At 54.9% G+C, this 18,701-nt stretch overlaps 1 protein-coding gene across 11 annotated transcripts in view; it reads left to right on the forward strand.

Annotated features, from left to right (window-relative positions):
• Nucleotides 1-18,701, forward strand: part of ptgr2 (prostaglandin reductase 2) — a 228,136-nt gene that overhangs the window by 110,261 nt on the left and 99,174 nt on the right. For 10 of the 11 annotated variants that reach the window (XR_011937520.1, XM_072487491.1, XM_072487512.1 and 7 more), the window contains one exon: nt 8,566-8,641. The exons of the other annotated variant lie outside the window; for it this stretch is intronic. The gene's annotated coding sequence lies outside the window, so the exon portion shown is untranslated. The remainder of the gene's footprint in view (nt 1-8,565; nt 8,642-18,701) is intronic. 11 annotated transcript variants of the gene reach the window in all.

Here is an 18,701-nt window from a genome sequence, read left to right on the forward strand (position 1 = left end):
GGAAGGGGGGAGGGAGGAAAGGGGGGAGGGAGGAGGGAGGAAAGAGGGGGAGGAGGAAGGGGGAGGGAGGAGGAGGAGGGGGAGGGAGGGGGTGAGGGAGGGGGAAGAGGGAGGGGGTGGGGGAGGGGGAAGAGGGGAGGGGGGGAGGGGGAAGAGGGAGGGGGGGAGGGGAAGAGGGAGGGGGAAGAGGGAGGGGGGAGGGGGAAGAGGGAGGGGGAAGAGGGAGGGGGGAGGGGGAAGAGGGGAGGGGGAGGGTGAAGAGGGAGGAGGGGAGGAGGAGTGGGGAAGAGGGGAGGAGGGGGGGAGAGGGAGGGGGGGAAGAGGGGGGGAAGAGGGAGGAGGGTGGGAGGGGGGAAGAGGGAGGGAGGGGGGTAAGAGGGAGGGGGGAAGAGGGAGGGAGGGGGCGAAGAGGGAGGGAGGGGAGGGAAGAGGGAGGGGGGAGGGGGGAAGGGAGGAGGGGGGAAGAGGGGGGAAGGGAGGAAGGGGGAAGAGGGAGGAGAGGGATGGAGGAGGGGGGGAAAGGGAGGAGGGGGGAGAGGGAGGGAGGAGGGGGGAGAGGGAGGGGGAGGGTGAAGAGGGAGGAGGGGGGAGAGGGAGGGGGAGGGTGAAGAGGGAGGAGGGGGAGGAGGAGGGGGGAAGAGGGGGGGAGAGGGAGGGGGGGAAGAGGGAGGAGGGAGGGAGGGGGGAAGAGGGAGGGGGGAAGAGGGAGGGAGGGGGGAAGAGGGGGGAGGGAAGAGGGAGGGGAGGGAAGAGGGAGGGAGGGGGGGAAGAGGAGGGAGGAGGGGGGGAAGAGGGAGGGAGGGGGGAAGGGAGGAGGGGGAAGAGGGGGGAAGGGAGGAAGGCGGGTGAGGGAGGGAGGGGGGAGAGGGAGGGGGGAGAGGGATGTAGGAGGGAGGGAGGGGGGAGGGAGGGAGGAGGAGGGGGGAGAGGGAGGGAGGGGGAGAGGGGAAGGGAGGAGGGGGAGAGGGAGGAGGGGGGAGAGGGGGAAGGGAGGGGAGGGAGGTGGAGAGGGGAAGGGAGGAGAGGGAGGAGGGGGGGAGAGGGAGGAGGGGGGGGAGAGGGAGGAGGGGGGGGAGAGGGGAAGGAGGAGAGGGGGAGAGGGAGGAGGGGGGGAGAGGGAGGAGGGGGAGAGGGAGAGGGAGGAGGGGGAGAGGGAGGAGAGGGAGAGGGGGGAGGGGAGGGAGAGGGAGAGGGGGGAGGACGGGGGAGAGGAGAGGGGGGAGGGGAAGGGGAGGGGAGAGGGAGGAGGGGGGGGGAGAGGGAGGAGGGGGGGAGAGGGAGGGGGGGGGAGAGGGAGGAGGGGGAGAGGGGAAGGGAGGAGGGGGGAGAGGGAGGAGGGGGGGAGAGGGAGGAGGGGGGAGAGGGAGGAGGGGGAGAGGGAGGAGGGGGAGAGGGAGGAGAGGGGAGAGGGAGGGGGAGAGGGAGGAGAGGGGAGAGGGAGAGGGGGGAGGGAGGGGAGGGGGGAGGGAGGGGAGGGAGGGGAGGAGAGGGGGGTGGGGGGAGGGGAGGGGGGAGGGGAAGGGGAGGGGGGGGGAAGGGGTGGGTGGGGAGGGGGAAGGAGGGGGAAGGGGAGGGTGGGGAGGGGAGGGGGAAGGGGAGGGTGGGGAGGGGGAGGGGGGAGGGGGAGGGGGAAGGGGTGGGGAGGGGAGGGAGGGGAGGGGGAAGAGGAGGGAGGGGAGGGGGGAAGAGGGGGGAGGGGAAGGGGTGGGAGGGGAGGGGGAAGGGGGGGAGGGGGAGGGGAGGGGAGGGAGGGGGAAGAGGGAGGAGGGGGGAAGAGGGAGGGGAGGAAGAGGGGAGGGAGGAGGGGAGGAAGGGGGAGGGAAGAGGGGAGAGGTAGGGGGAGGGGGGGAAGGGGGAGGGGGGAAAGGAGGAGGGGGGAGAGGGAGGAGGGGGGAGAGGGAGGAGGGGGGAGAGGGAGGGGGGGTAAGGGAGGTGGGGGAGAGGGAGGGGGTAAGGGAGGAGGGGGGAGAGGGAGGGGGGAGAGGGAGAGGGAGGGGGAGGGCGAGGGGGAGAGGGAGAGGGAGGAAGGGGAGGGGGGAGGGAGGGGAGGAGTGAGGAAGGAGGGAGGAAAGGGAGGAAGGGGGAGGGGGAGGGAGGGGAGGAGTGAGGAAGGAGGGAGGAAAGGGGGGAGGGGGAGCGAGGGAGGGGGGAGGGGGAAGAGGAGGAGGGGGCGTAGGAGGACGAGAGGAGGAGGAGGAGGGGGAGAGGGAGGGGGGGCAGAGGGGGAGAGGGAGGGGGGCAGAGGGGAGAGGGAGGGGGGGGCAGAGGGAGGGGGGCAGAGGGGGGAGAGGGAGGGGGCAGAGGGGGGAGAGGGAGGGAGAGGGGAGGGAGGGGAGAGGGGAGGGAGGAGGGAGGGGGCGAATGGAGGAGGGGGGAAGGGAGGAGGGAGAGGGAGGAGGGGGAGAGGAAGGGGGAGGGAGGGAGGAAAGGGGGGGAGGGAGGAGGGAGGAGGGAGGGGGAAGAGGGAGGGGAGGAGGGGGGAAGGGAGGAAGGGGAGAGGGGAAAGGGGAGGGAAGGGAGGAAGGGGGAGAGGGAGGGAGGGGGAGGGGTGGAAGAGGGAGGGGGGGAAGAGGGAGGGGGGGAAGGGGGAAGAGGGAGGGGAGGAGGGGGGAAGGGGAAGAGGGAGGGCGGAGGGAGGGGGGGGAGGGAGGAGGGAGGGGGGCAAGAGGGAGGGAGGGGGGGAAGAGGGAGGGAGGGGGGGCAAGAGGGAAGGAGGGGCAAGAGGGAGGGTGGAGGGAGGGAGGGGGGAGGGGGAGGGAGGGAGGGGGGAGAGGGAGGGAGGGGGAGGGGAGGGGGGGAGAGTGAGGGGGGGCAAGTGAAAGGTTCAACAATAGCTACGTTTTGTTTATTTTGATTTTGGGGGAGTCGGTTGCCGTTGACTGCTGAGGGAGGGGGGAGGAAGGGGGCGAATGGGCTTTGTGGGTTAAGGGGTTTTTCAATGTTGAAAAATTTGTGGAATAAAAATACTTTTTTTGAAAAGAAAGAAAAAGCACTCCCCATAACCACAAAGATTACAGCACATAATAAAAAGGAGTAAAGCTGTGCACAGACCACATTTCACACAGTCGACGCAATATGGCTTTTGCTGGAACAGGATAACGGGTCATTCGCCCTCGTGCTCACACCTTGCACGCCCTTGTTGGAGAAATGACAATAATAAATAACAACATAATCACAAGTGAGTAACGTCCAGGATTATAGAAGAATTGCAGAACTGCCCCATCGGGGCAGCACGGTGGCGCAGTGGTTAGCACTGCTGTCTCAAGGCACCAAGGACCCGGGTTCGATCCCGGCTCTGGGTCACTGTCCATGTGGAGTTTGCACATCCTCCCCGTGTTTACGTGGGTTTCACCCCCACAGCCCAAAGATGTGCAGGGTAGGTGGATTGGCCACACTAGATTGCCCCTTAATTGGGAAACGAAAATGAATTGGGTACTCTTTAAAACAAATTTAAATTATAACAGCACCTATGTTGCTCAAGGCCAAAGCATGACAGGATCATAAAACACTCGGAATCTCTAGAGGAACCAATGAATGCAGCACCTTCACTTCCAGCATGCTCACAATCCCTCTTCCCCCTCCTCCCTTCCCCCCTCCCAGCTTGGAATTCTGCTCTATTGCTCGTCCTTTGCGCGCTACTCGGCTCGTCCCCCACCACCGATCGGCAGTATGCAACCTGCGGCTACTTGGTCACTCCATTCAACGGCCAGCACAACGTCCGTTTGCACTCCCTGACGGTAAGTATTGGTCGGGAAGTGGTCTGTGACGGGTGGATACAGTGAGGAAGCCAGGCCAGGTTTGTCAGAACACTGGAAGAAACCTAGTCATCACTTTGTGTCAATATTCTCTGGAAACCAGGAAAAAAGTGCTTTTGGTGAGAATGGAGCAGGAGGCGACTTGGATGTTTGGATAGTGCAATGCAGTAGAACCAGTAAGAAATTGTGTGTGTTTGACAAGTTACTTCATTTGTCCAAAGTCGTAGTTTGTAAAGTAAAAATAAGATTGTACCTTTTTCTATAATTGGTTAAATTTCTAAAGAAATGGGAATATATTTAAAACAAAGTTTAGGATTTAAGTATGCACATGTTCAACTGAAGTTGTTATCATTTTTAGCAGTAAAAAGTCATAAATTTGGAAAAATTAGGTATGAGAATGAAGTTTCAAAGTAAAAAAAGAATGCCGGCTTAGACTGGCCTTTAATATGAACGATGAGCGTTCTGCCAAAGGCAGCAGTAGAGAGAGCGCCCGGCACGTCAATGCTTTGAGTGCAAAATCATAGCGGTGAGATTTTTCCATTTTGTGGCTGTCAGCAAGCAAGCAACAGAACTGTGTGAAGAACTAAAGATGGGTCATTTTGTAATAAGATAGAGAGGGCCAAAGATACAAACAGAACAGGATCTCACAACTAAATCTGCTGGAGAGAGTTTCACAGGAGAGTCCACGGTAGGACAAGGCAGTGCTGGTGTGAGCTATATCCAGAGCTCCAGGGCCTCCAGTAAACAAACAATTAAGAAGGAACTGAAATCGGGAAGAAAGGCAGTATGAAGATTTCTTGAGGTGTGGCTTTAATTGTGCCAATGCAAATTGGGATGCAAAGCCCATGTAATATGCAGGGAAGTACTGACAAATGAAGCTTAAAACCCTCAAACCTTCAAAGGCATTTGAAGACTAAGCATGGAGAGTGCAAGGACAAACCTCTTGATTTCTTTCAAAGCATGCAGCAAGAACTTAAATCGTCAACTGAAGTCCTTACACAGAAATGTAACATTGAATGGCGAAGCAAGAGAGTTCGTGAGGACTAAGCAGGCCCACCTGCCGCATTCAAAGTGAGCAGCAATGGTGTGTCCGAAGGTCGGCCAGCGTGGGTCGCGAACGACGGCCGGCATGTCTCGCGAACGACGGCCGGCATGTCTCGCGAACGTCGGCCGGCGTGGGTCCCGAAGGTCCGTGGTTGGTAAAAGTGGTCCCGGGAAAAAAAGCTTGAAAAACACTGCTCTAACCTGTCCCTGACTTTTCTTTCTCCACCTTTCAAGCATATATAACCCATCACATTCTACCTCTTCAGTTCCGAAGCAAGGACTCAAAACATTAACTCTGCCTCTCACTCCACAGAGGCTGCATGACCGATTCAGATTTTCAGCACTTTCTTTTTTAATTCTGGTTTCCAGCTCTGCAGCATTTTGCTTTTATGTTCGTCCCATTTCCCAACTCTGTCTCCACAGTCCTGCAAATGTTTCCTATTCGAGTATTTATCCAGTTCACTTTTGAATGTACTGTTGAATCTTTTTTTAAATATAAATTTAGAGTACCCAATTAAGGGGCAATTTAGTGTGGCCAACCCACCGACCCTGACAATCTTTGGGTTGTGGCGATGAGATCCACGCAGTCACTGGGAGAATGTGCAAACTCCACATGGACAGTGACCCAGAGCCGGGATCGAACCTGGAACCTCGGCGCTGTGAGGCTGCAGTGCCAACCACTGCGCCATCTCACAGCCCCAAGGACACGGGTTCGATTCCAGTCTTGGGTGACTGTGTGGAGTAGGTTCCTTCTTCCCACTAAACTCTGCATTCCCCAACACTTCTAGTATGTTATTTGTGTTCTCCTTCGTGATGACAGAACAAAGTATGTATTTAGTTGGTCAGCCATTTCTTTGTCCCCCATTATAAATTCCACTGTTTCTGACTGTACGGGACCTACATTTGTCTTCACCAATCCTTTTCTCTTCACAAACCTAAATAAACTACAGACCACAAAATATAGACCTTACAAACTATAAGCAATAAAAGTAGTAAATACTTCATAGAAACCCTACTGCGCAGTAGGCCCATCGAGTCTGCACCGACCCTTCGAAAGGCCCAATCCCCTGCAACCCCACCTAATCTTTGACAGTAAGGGGCATTTATCATGGCCAATCCGCCTAACCTGCACTTGTTTGGACTGTGGGATTTCCTCATAGAGGAACACACGCAGACACTGGGAGAAAGTTCAAACTCCACACAGGTGCAGTGGGCTGGAGCTGGTATACGTATATACCAGGACTTAACCGTGGGGTTGGCGGGGAGGCAGGCAGTCTTCGGCCGAGTAAAAGACGGCACTGTATAACAGCAGGGTGTGGTTCGGCGTAGTGTATCCAGCAAAGTTGAGGGTGCCTTTTACTTCGAGACAGTTGAAGCGGCGGAGGTGTTTGTGAAGGCTGAAGGACTGGGGCAGAAGTGAGAATTGGGACTGAGGATTGTTCTTGGACTGAAGGTAGGGGGATTGAAGATGATATATAGCTCTATTTTTTATTTTATGCTTTTATATGTGTTAAGTGGGGTGAAGTTGCCTATTTGGTTAAGGTAGGAGTTGGGGTTTTTTTTTTGCAATGTTGGTTTTCTGGAGTTTGTGTGTTTGAAAGAGATTTCTTTGTTTTCCTGGGACTGGGTAGAGGGGAGGGGATTGGAGGGGAGTGGGGCCTCCAAACCAGCAAGCTGAAACTGGCTAGTGAATGGGAGTGTGGTGGTTGGGGGGGGGGGCTGCGGTCATTGGAACCTGTTCGAACAGTTTTCGATGGTCTAGGAGGTGTGAAAAGTGGGCGGATGGGATCGATACTGGGAGAGGTGTTTTCGAGAGGAAGTGAATGGGGGAGGGATTCTGGTGGGTGGTTCGATGGCAACAAAGAGACGGGCGGGCCAGGCCCAGTGGGCAGGACCAGAGTTATGATGATGGTGGATAGGAGGGGGGAGGGGGGGCGGCGGGGAGAGAACCATAGTCAGGATAGTTACGTGGAACATGAGGGGTTCAGGGAGACCAGTGAAGAGGTTGAGGGTGTTTTCGAATCTAAAAACCTTAAAGGCCAATGTTGTCATGCTACAGGAGATTCATCGGAGGGTGAAGGATCAGATGAGGCTCCGGAAGGGCTGGGTAAACATGGGATTAGGGGTAGTGTATGGAAATGAATAGAAAACTGGTTGGCAGACGGGAAACAAAAGAGTGGGAATAAACGGGCCATTTTCAAATTGGCAGGCAATGACTAGTGGGGTACCACTGGGATCGGTGTGAGCACTTCAGCTAATCACAAAATATATTAATGATTAGGGCAGCACGGTGGCGCAGTGGGTTAGCCCTGTTGCCTCACGGCATCGAGGTCCAGGTTCGACCCTGGCTCTGGGTCACTGTCCGTGTGGAGTTTGCACATTCTCTCCTTGTCTGCGTGGGTTTCGCCCCCACAACCCAAGATGTGCAGGCTAGGTGGATTGGCCATGCTAAATTGCCCCTTAATTGGAAAAAATTAATTGGGCACTCTATATTTAAAAAAATATGTATATATTAATGATTTAAATGAAGGGACTAAATGTAATATCTCCAAATTTGCAGATGACACAAAGCTAGGTGGGAAGATGAGCTGTGAGGAGGCTGCAGAGATCCTTCAGTGTGATTTGGACAGATTGAGTGAGTGGGCAAATGAATAGCAGATGCAATATAATGTGGATAAATGTGAGTTTATTCCCTTTGGTAGCAAAAACAGGAAGGCAGATGAATTAAGAGAGGGGAATGTGCAATGAGACCTGGGTGTCCTCGCACACCAGTCACTGAAGGTAAGCATGCCAATGCAGCAGGTGGTTAAGAAGGCAAATTATATGATGGCCTTCATAGCGAGAGGATTTGAGTACAGGAGCAGGGATGTCTTGTTGCAATTATACAGAGCCTTGGTGATGCCACACCTGGAATATTGTGTGCAGTTTTGGTCTCTTTCTGAGGGAGGATATTCTTATTGTAGAAGGAGTGCAGCAAATGTTTACCAGACTGACATATGAGGAGAGATTGAGTTGGTTGGGATTATATTCGCTGGAGTTAAGGAGAATGATAGAAACCTATAAAATTCTAACAGGACTAGACACTGTTGCTTCACAGCGCCAGGGTCCCAGGTTCGATTCCCGGCTTGGGTCACTGTGTGGATTCTTCATGTGTCTGCGAGGGTTTCCTCCCACAAGTCCTGAAAGACATGCTGTTAGGTAATTTGGACTTCTGAATCTCCTCCGTGTACCCGAACAGGCGCCGGAATGTGATGACCAGGAGCTTTTCACAGTAGATGCAGGAAGCATGTTCCCGATGGTAGGGTTGTCCAGAATCAGACATCATAGTCTAAGGATATGGGGTAAACCTTTTAGACTAAGGTGAGGAGAATTTATTTCACCCAGAGAGTGGTAAGCCTGTGGAATCCGCTACCACGGGAGGCCAAAATATTATTGTTTTCAAGAAGGAGTTATGTATAAGTCTTGGGGTGAAGGGGATCAAAGGATATATTGGGGGGGGGGGGGTGAAACGGGATCAGGCTATGAGTTGGATGATCAGCCATGATCATAATGAATGTCAGAGCAGGCTCGATGGGCCGAATGGCCTCTTCCTGCTTCTATTTCTATGTTTCAATGTCAATTGGTTCAGTTGAGGTGTGGGTATCACACATTGGGGAAAAAGGCAAAGTTCAAATCACTTATTTTCATTACAGACAAAAGCCCAATTCTGTTTTTTTATGGACACCTTTATAAAATCAAACATACCGTTTGCATCTCATTCCCTCAGGTCAACAATACCTGCGATCAGTGTTTTTAATTCAACGATGGGGTCGATTCAAAAGTTGTATTAAACTTCCGGCCAGGTGAGTATCATTTTAGCAACACATTAATTTGCTTGTTTTTTCTTTATTTAATACATTCTGTACGCAGAATTAACAATGACAGAGACTGGGTTTAAATATGGCAGCACAGTGGGTAGCACTGTTGCTTCACAGCTCCAGGGTTCCAGGTTCGATTCCCACTTGTCTGTGTTGGGTCTGCATGTTCTCTCCGTGTCTGCGTGGGTTTCCTCCGGGTGCTCCGGTTTCCTCCCACAAGATGTGCTGTTAGGTGAACTGGACATTCTGAATTCTCCCTCAGTGTACCCGAACAGGCGCTGGTATGTGGCGACGAGGGGCTTTTCACAGTAACTTCATTGCAATGTTTATGTAAGCCTACTTGTGACAATAAAAGATTATTAATTAAAAAATACAACAACATTTATTTATATATTGGGGGAAACTTTGCAGCCGCGCTCGCCGCGGGAATCGTAGTGGGCAGGATGGAAAATTTGACAGACCATTTAAAGGTCCGTTCATCTCAGATGGGAATTTCTGATCTTGGGGTGGGCGTGACTATTCCTGCCCATAGTGGCTTTAAAGAATTGAAATGGTTCTTCACAGAAACGTTACCAGGCAGAAAATCACACTGCACTCAAGAAGGAGATATTCAGACAGGTGACCAAAACCTTTGTCAAAGCAGTGTGTTTTAAGGAGGAGAGAGAAGCAAAGTGGAATGGGGAGGAGAGCCCAGGGTCCAGGCAACTGAAGGATTTGCCCCCAATGATGGTGCAATGAAAATCAGGGATGTGCTAAGGGTCAGAATTGGAGCATAATCCACCACACGGGACTTACAGGGTGGGGATGATTGTTTTCCCAGTCTCCCTTGTTAACAAAGACAAATACAGCACAGGAACAGGCCCTTCGGCCCTCCAAGCCTGTACCGGTCATGATACCATCCTTGGCCAAAAAACTCATTACTTCCTAGTGCCGGTTCCCTCTATATCCATCCGATCTATGGGTTTGTCGAGATGCCTTTTGAATGCCGTTAATATATCTGCTTCCACAACCTCCCCTGGCAACGCATTCCAGGCACTCACCACCCTCTGTGTAAAATATCTGCCTCACACATCTCCTCTAAACTTTGCCCCACAGACCTTAAACCTATGACCCTGGTGACTGACCCCTCTGCCTTGGGAAAGAAAAGAGTGCCTGTCCATCCACTCTATCCATTCCCTTCATAATCTTGTAGACCTCTTATCAGGTCGCCACTCAACCTCCGTCTTTCTAATGAAAACAGTCCAAGTCTATTCTGCCTCTCCACATAACTAATACCAGGCAACACCCTGGTAAACCTCTCCAAAGCTTCCACATCCTCTGATAGTGTGACGACCAGAATTGTGCGCAATATTCCAAGTGCGGACTTACCAAGGTTCTATAAATGTAGCATGACTTGTCAATTTTTACACTTGCTGTCCCGTCCAATGAAGGCTAGCCTTCCATATGCTTTTTTAAAAAAAAAATAATTTTAATTCAAATTTTCACAAAATATCAACAACAAAATATCAAAAGAAAAGAACAAGAACCCCCCCCCCATATACATAAATAACAAATTAACAGCCTTCTTCAACACAGAGGCAAATATATATGCCCACTCAAGAAAATGCTGAGCCTCGCGCAAGAGTTTACCCTCCCAGGGCCTCCGCCCACGTCCCCTCGTCGATCTCCTCACCCAACTCCTCCTCCCACTTACCCTTTAGCTCCTCCACCGAGGCCTCCTCCTCCTGCATCACCTGATACGTTGCCGAGATCCTTCCCTTCTCCAACCCACGCCCCCGAAAGCACTCTGTCCTGGACCCTGCGTGGCGGCAACAGTGGGAACTCCACCACCTGCCGCCTAACAAACGCCCTTACCTGCATATATCTGAAGGTGTTCCCCGGGGGGGAGCCCGAACTCCTCCTCCAGCTCACCCAGGCTCGCGAACTTCCCGTCCACAAACAGTTCCCCCATCCTTCGAATACCTGCCCTGTGCCAGCTCAGGAACCCTCCGTCCATTCTCCCCGGGACAAACCGGTGGTTCCCCCGTATCGGGGACCACACCGAAGCCTCCAACTCCCCCCTGTGATGTTGCCATTGCCCCCACATTTTGAGGGTAGCCGCCACCACCGGGCACGTGGTATACCTCATTGGAGGAAGCGGCAGCGGCGCCGTCACAAGTGCCTCCAGGCTCGTGCCCACACAGGACGCCATCTCCAGCCTCTTCCATGCCGCCCCTCCCCCTCCATCACCCACTTGCATACCATCGCCACGTTGGCAGCCTAATAATACCCACAGAGGCTGGGCAGCGCTAGCCCCCCCTGTCCCTGCTCCGCTCCAGGAACACCCTTCTCACCCTTGGGGTCTTTTGCGCCCACACAAACCCCAAAATGCTCCTGTTAACCTGCCTGAAGAAGGCCTTGGGGATCAGGATGGGGAGGCACTGGAACAGGAACAGAAACCTCGGGAGCACCGTCATTTTAACTGACTGCACCCTACCGCCAGGGAGAGTGGCAGCACGTCCCACCTCTTAAACTCCTCCTCCATCTGCTCCACCAGCCTCATGAAGTTAAACTTATGCAGGGCCCCCCAGCTCCTGGACCCCCTGGTACCTGAAACTCCTCTCCGCCATTTTTGGCGGGGGCTCACCAATCCCCCTCTCCTGGTCCCCTGGGTGCACCACGAACATCTCGCTCTTCCCCATATTAAGCTTGTACCCGGTGAAATCTCCAAATTCCCTAAGGATCCTCATCACCTCCGGCATTCCCCCCCACCGGGTCCGCCACATATAGCAGCAAATAATCTGCGTAGAGTGACAACCGATGCTCCTCCCCACCCCGCACCAGCCCCCTCCAGTTCCTCGACTCCCTCAACGCCATGGCCAGGGGTTCAATCGTCAACGTAAAGAAAAGGGGGGACAGGGGACACCCCTGCCTCGTCCCCCGGTGTAGCTGGAAATACTGACCTCCTTCTGTTCGTGGCCACACTCTCCACCGGGGCCTCATACAGCAGCCTCACCCACCTGACGAACCCCTCCCCGAACCCGAACCCGAACCTTTTCAACACCTCCCACAGGTACCCCCCATTCCACCCTATCAAAGGCCTTCTCCGCATCCATCGCCGCCACTATCTCCGTCTCCCCTTCCATCGCCGGCATCATTATAACATTCAAGAGTCTCCGTACATTAGTATTCAACTGCCTCCCTTTCACAAACCCCGTCTGATCCTCGTGTATGATCTGCGGCACACAGTCTCCTATCCTCATGGCCAAAATCTTTGCCAGCAACTTTGCATCTACATTTAGGAGTGAGATCGGCCTACATGACCCACGCTGTAGGGGATCCTTGTCCTGCTTCAGGATCAGGGAAATCAGCGCTCTAGACATTGTTGGGGGCAGAGACCCCCTTTCCCTTGCCTCGTTGAAGGTCCTTACCAACAGCGGGCCCAGCAGGTCCGAATACTTCTGTAAAATTCAACCGGGAACCCATCCGGCCCCGGTGCCTTCCCCGCCTGCATGTTCCCTATCCCTTTGACCAACTCCTCCAACCCAACCCCGCCACCTGCCCCTCCTCCACCCTTGGAAACCCCAGCCGGTCCAGGAAGCGACCCATCCCTCCCTCCCTCCAGTGGGGGCTCCGACTGGTACAGTTCCTTGTAGAAGTCCCTGAAGACCCCATTGATACCCTCGCACCGTGCTCCCTCCTCCATCCCTAACTCCCCCGATCTCCCATGCTGCCTCTCGGTTCCGAAGCTGGTGCGCCAGCATACGGCTCGCCTTTTCTCCGTATTCATATACGGCCCCCTGCGCCTTCCTCCACTGCGCCTCTGCCTTCCTGGTGGTCAACAAATCGAACTCAGCCTGGAGGCGTCGCCGCTCCCTAAGCAATCCCTCCTCCGGGGCCTCCGCGTACCTCCTGTTCACCCTCACCATCTCCCCCACCAACCTCTCCCTCTCTCTCCTCTCCCCCCTCTCCTTGTGTGCCTTAATGGAGATCAGCTCTCCTCTGACCACCGCCTTCAGCGCCTCCCAGACGACCCCTACTTGCACCTCCCCATTGTCATTAGCCTCCAGGTACCTCTCTATACACCCCCGGACCCGCCCGCTCACCACCTTGTCCGCCAGCAACCCCACCTCTAGGCACCACAGCGGGCGCTGGTCCCTCTCCTCCCCAACACGAGGTCCACCCAGTGCGGAGCATGATCAGAAATGGCTATTGCCGAGTACTCCGTATCCTCCACCCTCGGAATCACGCCCTGCTCATGACAAAAAAGTCAATCCGGGAGTAGGCCTTGTGGACATGGGAGAAGAATTCCCTGGCCCCTGGCCTCGCAAACCTCCATGGGTCCACACCTCCCATCTGGTCGATGAAGCCTCTCAGCACCTTGGCCGCCGCCGGCCTCCTGCCTGTCCTAGACCTAGAGCGATCCAGTGCCGGGTCCAGCACCGTGTTGAAATCCCCCCCCATTATCAGGCCCTGTCTCCAGGTCCAGAATCCGGCCCAGCATATGCCACATGAACCCCGCATCGTCCCAATTCGGGGCATGTACATTGACCAACACCACACGCTCCCCCTGCAGCTTGCCACTTACCATCACATACCTACTGTCATTGTCTGCCACAATGCTCGACGCCTCGAATGACACTCTCTTCCCCACCAAGATCGCCACCCCCCGATTTTTTGCATCCAAACCCGAATGAAACACCTGCCCTACCCACCCCTTTCTCAATCTTACCTGATCCGCCACCCTCAGGTGCGTCTCCTGAAGCATGGCCACAACCGCCTTCAGCCCCTTCAGGTGCACGAACACCCGGGCTCGCTTGACCGGCCCATTCAGTCCCCTTACATTCCAGGTTATCAGCCGGATCAGGGGCTACTCAACCCCTCCCCTGCCGACTAGCCATAGCCCTTCCTAGGCTAGCCACGTGTCCGCACAACCCGTTCCCCACGGCGCCAGAACCCCGCCCCGACCGCCTCTACCAACTCCAGCTCCCCCTTGGCCATTCCAGCAGCAACCCCCCCCCCCGAAAAACAAAGAACCCTCCCTCAAAACACAACACAACAATCCCCAACCATCCCTCCACTGCGACCACTCGTCCCCGTCCCTTAGTCCGAGTCCAGTTTTTCGGCCTGAACAAAGGCCCACGCCTCCTCCGGGGACTCGAAATAATGGTGTCGGTCCTTATAGGTGACCCACAGACACGCCGGCTGCAGCATACCGAACTTCACCCCCTTCCTGTGCAGCACTGCCTTCGCCTGGTTGTAACTGGCCCTCTTCTTCGCCACCTCCGCGCTCCAATCCTGGTAGATCCGGACCTCCGGGTTCTCCCACCTGCTGCTGTGCTCCTTCTTGGCCCACCTTAACACACACTCCCGATCAGCAAACTGGTGGAACCGCATCAGCACCGCCCGCGGCGGCTCGCTGGGCTTGGGCCTCCTCACCAGCACTCGGTGGGCCCCCTCCAGCTCCAAGGGCCCCTGAAAGGCCCCCGCTCCCATCAGCGAATTCAGCATGGTGACCACGTAGGCCCTCACGCCCGATCCCTCCAGTCCCTCTGGGAGACCCAGGATCCGCGGGTTCTTCTGCCTCGACCGATTCTCCATCTCCTCGCCTGCCATTTCTTGGCCCAGGATCTCGTCCTCGTTCTCCGAGACCTTCTGCCGGACCTCCCGGATCGCCGCCCCTTGGGCCGTCTGGGTCTCCAGCTTATCGATTGAAGCCTTCTATCGGCTCCAGCAGCTCTGTTTTCAATTCCTTAAAACAACGCTGGAGAAGCTCCTGCTGCTCTTGCGCCCAGTGCCTCCACGCTGCCTGGTCTCCGCCCGCCGCCATCTTGGTCCTCCTCCCTCGCACCTTTCTTTGCTTCAATGCCACTTTTTTAATCGCCCCACTCCTGATCCAATCCATACACTATCGGGGGAATGTTGTTGTCCCCTTCCCACACTGGGAAATGTCGAACAAGCGCCATTACGGACCCTAAAAAGAGCCCAAAAGTCAGTTTTTAGCGGGAGCTGCCGAACGTGCGACTTAGCTCAGCATAGCCGCAACCGGAAGTCTTCCATATGCTTTCTTGACTACCTTGTCCACTTGTGTTGCCACTTTCAAAGATCTGTGGATCTGTACGCCCAGATCTCTCTGACTTTCTATATTCCGAAGTGTCTTGCCATTTACTGTCTATTTCCCTCTATTTTAGACCTATCAAAATGCATTACCTCACATTTGTCTGGATTAAACCCCATTTGCCATTTCTCTGCCCAAGTCTCCAACCTATCTATGTCCTGCTGTATCCTCTGATAATCCTCAACACTGCCACTCCACCAACCTTGTTGTCATCCGCGAACTTATGAATCAGACCAGCTACATTTTCCTCCAAATCGTTTATGTACACTACAAACAACAGAGGCCCCAGCACCGATCCCTGTGGAACACCTTCCATTCAGAAAAACACCTTTCTAGGGCAACACGGTGGTACAGTGGATAACACTCCGTGTGGAGTTTGCACGTTCTCCCCGTGTCTGCGGGGGTTTCGCCCCCACAACCCAAAAGATGTGCAGGTTAGGTGGATTGGCCACGTTAAATTGCCCCTTAGTTGGAAATAAATAAGAATTGGGTACTCTAAACACCCTTCTACTGCTATCGGCCTGGGACGAGATCCCAATGGTTCAGAAATCTGAAACCCTACCTCCTACACCACCAGTTTAGCCACGTGTTTAACTCCTACCTCTAGCCTCACTGGCACGTGGCACAGGAAGTAATCCTGAGATTACAACCCTAGAGATCTTTTTAGCTTACTGCCTGATGCACTATCAATTGCGGCAAGACGAGATTAGAGAGTAATCGAGGCTTTATTAAGCAGAGATGTGTTGCCTCCTACAGCTGCTGCCGAATTGGCTGCAGCTCGGTGAGCACACACATTTATACTCTGCCTACTGGGTGGAGCCAGCAGACAGGGATCCTTACAGCATCACTCCTTACTGGAGTACAGGAGCCTTACCATATTACTTCTCATATACGTCATATATACAAGCAGTGGTGACTACCACATTCACCCCCTGTTAAAAAAGAGTCCAGCGGGAGTGGTGGAAAACTATTTACACGTATGTGAGCATTTTCAAAGTGTACAGTTTGGGGAAAAGTTCACAAATTTAGCCGGTCGGGTGCCTTGATCCTCCGTAGCGAGCGCCGCAGTCCCGGTGGCGATGCAGGCGCCGGCTGTCACCGGTGACTCCGTGAGGAGAAAGGAGAAAGCCAGTTTGAGGAGAAAGCTGGGAGTGTCTGTGTGTTTTGAAAAGAGTTGCAGGAAGAAAAACACCGAGCTGGTCTGTGGATGTCGGCAAATCCAAAGACTGTATGTATATTGAATGTAACCTCATGTCTGTTGTTAAAGGTGAAGTCTTTTGGAGGTTTGAAGGAACATTTTGAGGGATTATTTAGTGTTGTATTATTTTCGGGGTTATCCTTGAAGTAAGGGGTGTTAAGTGATCCAATGTTTATTTAAAAGGTTAAGTTGAGTTCATGGAATAAACATTGTTTTGTGTTAAAAACCACGTGTCCATAATTGTAATACCACATCTGGGGAACAAGCCGTGTGCTTCAAAAGCAACAATCCATTAAAGGGGGAGGTTGGTTGAACTCCATGATACATTTTGGGGTTCTGAAAACAGGTAGGTTGCGGGCCTTTATAAAGTGAAAGAACCGGGTGACCCCTGGGTGACAGAGACCACCGTGTAGGGCCCGGAGTCGGTCCACTTGTGCACTGGCACATGTACCTCGGGATAGGGCATCGGGGGGCTCGTTGAGCTTACCGGGGCGATACAAAATCTCGTAATTGTAGGTGGAGAGCTCGATCCTCCACCTCAAGATTTTATCATTTTTGATCTTGCCCCGCTGTGTGTTATTGAACATAGAGGCAACCGACTGTTGGTCAGTGAGGAGAGTGAATCTCCTGCTGGCCAGGTAATGCCTCCAATGCCGCACAGCTTCAACGATGGCTTGGGCCTCCTTTTCGACGGAGGAGTGCTGAATTTCGGAGACATGGCGGGTGCGGGAAAAGAATGCCACAGGTCTGCCTGCCTAGTTGAGGGTGGCGGCCAGAGCGACGTCAGATGCATTGCTCTCGACTTGAAAGGGGAGGGTCTCATCGACCGCGTGCATCACGGCCTTGGCGATGTCGGCCTTGATACAGTTGAAGGCTTGGTGAGCCTCGGCCGACGGGGAAAACTGTGGAGTGAATGAGTGGACGGGCCTTGTCCGCATAGTTAGGGACCCACTGGGCATAGTATGTGAAGAACTCCAGGCATCGTTTGAGGGCCTTGGGGCAGTGGGGGAGGGGGAGTTCCATGAGGGGGCGCATGTGGTCGTGGTCGGGCCCTAGAACCCCATTTTGCACCACATAGCCAAGGATGGCTAAGCGGTTGGTGCTGTACACGCACTTCTCCTTGTTATACGTTTGGTTCAGGAGTTTGACGGTGTGGAGAAATTTGAAAAGGTTAGCGTCGTGGTCTTGCTGGTCGTGGCCACAGATGGTGACGCTATCGAGGCACGGGAAGGTGGCCCACAGTCCTGTCCTGGGCACTGTACCGTCTGCTCCTGGTGGCGACAGGTTTGCAATCCGGGGTGACGTTTGGAAATAGGGAAGATGGGTCGACCTTAAGGGTCGTGAGGCCGCATACAGTAAGGGGTGGTAGGGGTGGTTAGACTTTGGAGGTTGCACTGGAAGTCCAGGCCAAGTAGCAAGGCAGCGCAGAGGTTGGGGAGGACGTAGAGCCAGAAGTTGCTGAACTCTAGGACCTGGACGGTGAGGGTGGCGGTGCAGTACCCCCGGATCTCCACGGAGTGGGATCCGAGGCCAGGGAGATTCGTTGGGTAATGGGATGCACCGCGAGGGAGAAGCGCCTTACCGTATCGGGGTGGATGAAGCTCTCCGTGCTCCCGGAGTCGAGAAGGCAAGGTGTCTTGTGGCCATCGACCTTCACCATCGTTGTCGCGGTGGCGAGGTTGTGTGGCCGGGACTGGTCGAGCGTGATGGACGCAAGCTGCGGCTGGTGTTGGTAGGCCCCGGGCTGGTCGGCAGCGGTTGCGGGCGATGAGCGGCCCTATGAGGTGCCCGACAAGCAGGGGTCCTGAGGCGCCGTCCAAAATGGCACCGAAGATGGCGGCGCCCACATGGTGCACGTGGCAGGCGGCGTTAAAGATGGCGGCGCCCACGGACCTCACGAGGTCTGATGGGGAAGAAGATGGTGGCGTCCACGGGTCGCATGTGTTCTGATGCAAGGAAGATGGCAGCGCCCATGGGCCACACGTTGGTTGCGGGAACGAAAATGGCAGCTTCCACGGGTCGCACGTGGGGGGTGCAGGAACAATGGGGCTGGTTACTGCGGCGATCGACATGGCCTGGCACACCGCAGCAAAATGTCCTTTCTTCCCGCAGGCCTTGCAGATTGCGCTCCACGCCGGGCAGCGCTGCCGGGGGTGCTTTGTCTGCCTGCAGAAATAGCACTTGGGGCCCCCCGGGGTTGGTAAGCTGCCGCGTGGCGCAGGATTGGGGTTGGCTGGGGGCGGTCGCTGGTGGGATCCATGATGTCCAGGAGGGGGGTCCCGTACCCTCCATGCTTCCGAAATTCGCCATTCCTCGGTCGAAAAAGAGGCACAAGCCATAGCAGAAGCTGTGAGACATTGGAGGCATTACCTGGCCAGCAGGAGATACACTCTCCTCACAGACCAACGGTCGGTTGCCTTCATGTTCGATAATGCACAGCGGGGCAAGATTAAAAACGACAAGATCTTGCGGTGGAGGATAGAACTCTCCACCTTCAACTACGAGATCTTGTACCGTCCGGGGAAGTTAAACGAGCCTCCTGATGCCCTGTCCCGTGGCACTTGTGCCACTGCACAAGTGGATCGCCTCCGAGCCCTCCGCGAGGACTTTCTTCCACTTCATCAAGACCCGCAACCTGCCCTACTCCATCGAGGAGATCAGGACAGTCACCAGGGACTGCCAAATCTGCGCAGAGTGCAAACCGCACTTCTACCGGCCAGAGAGGGCGCACCTGATAAAGGCTTCCCGTC

The sequence above is a fragment of the Scyliorhinus torazame genome, chromosome 2 (assembly GCF_047496885.1).
Source record: "Scyliorhinus torazame isolate Kashiwa2021f chromosome 2, sScyTor2.1, whole genome shotgun sequence".
NCBI lineage: Eukaryota > Metazoa > Chordata > Chondrichthyes > Carcharhiniformes > Scyliorhinidae > Scyliorhinus > Scyliorhinus torazame.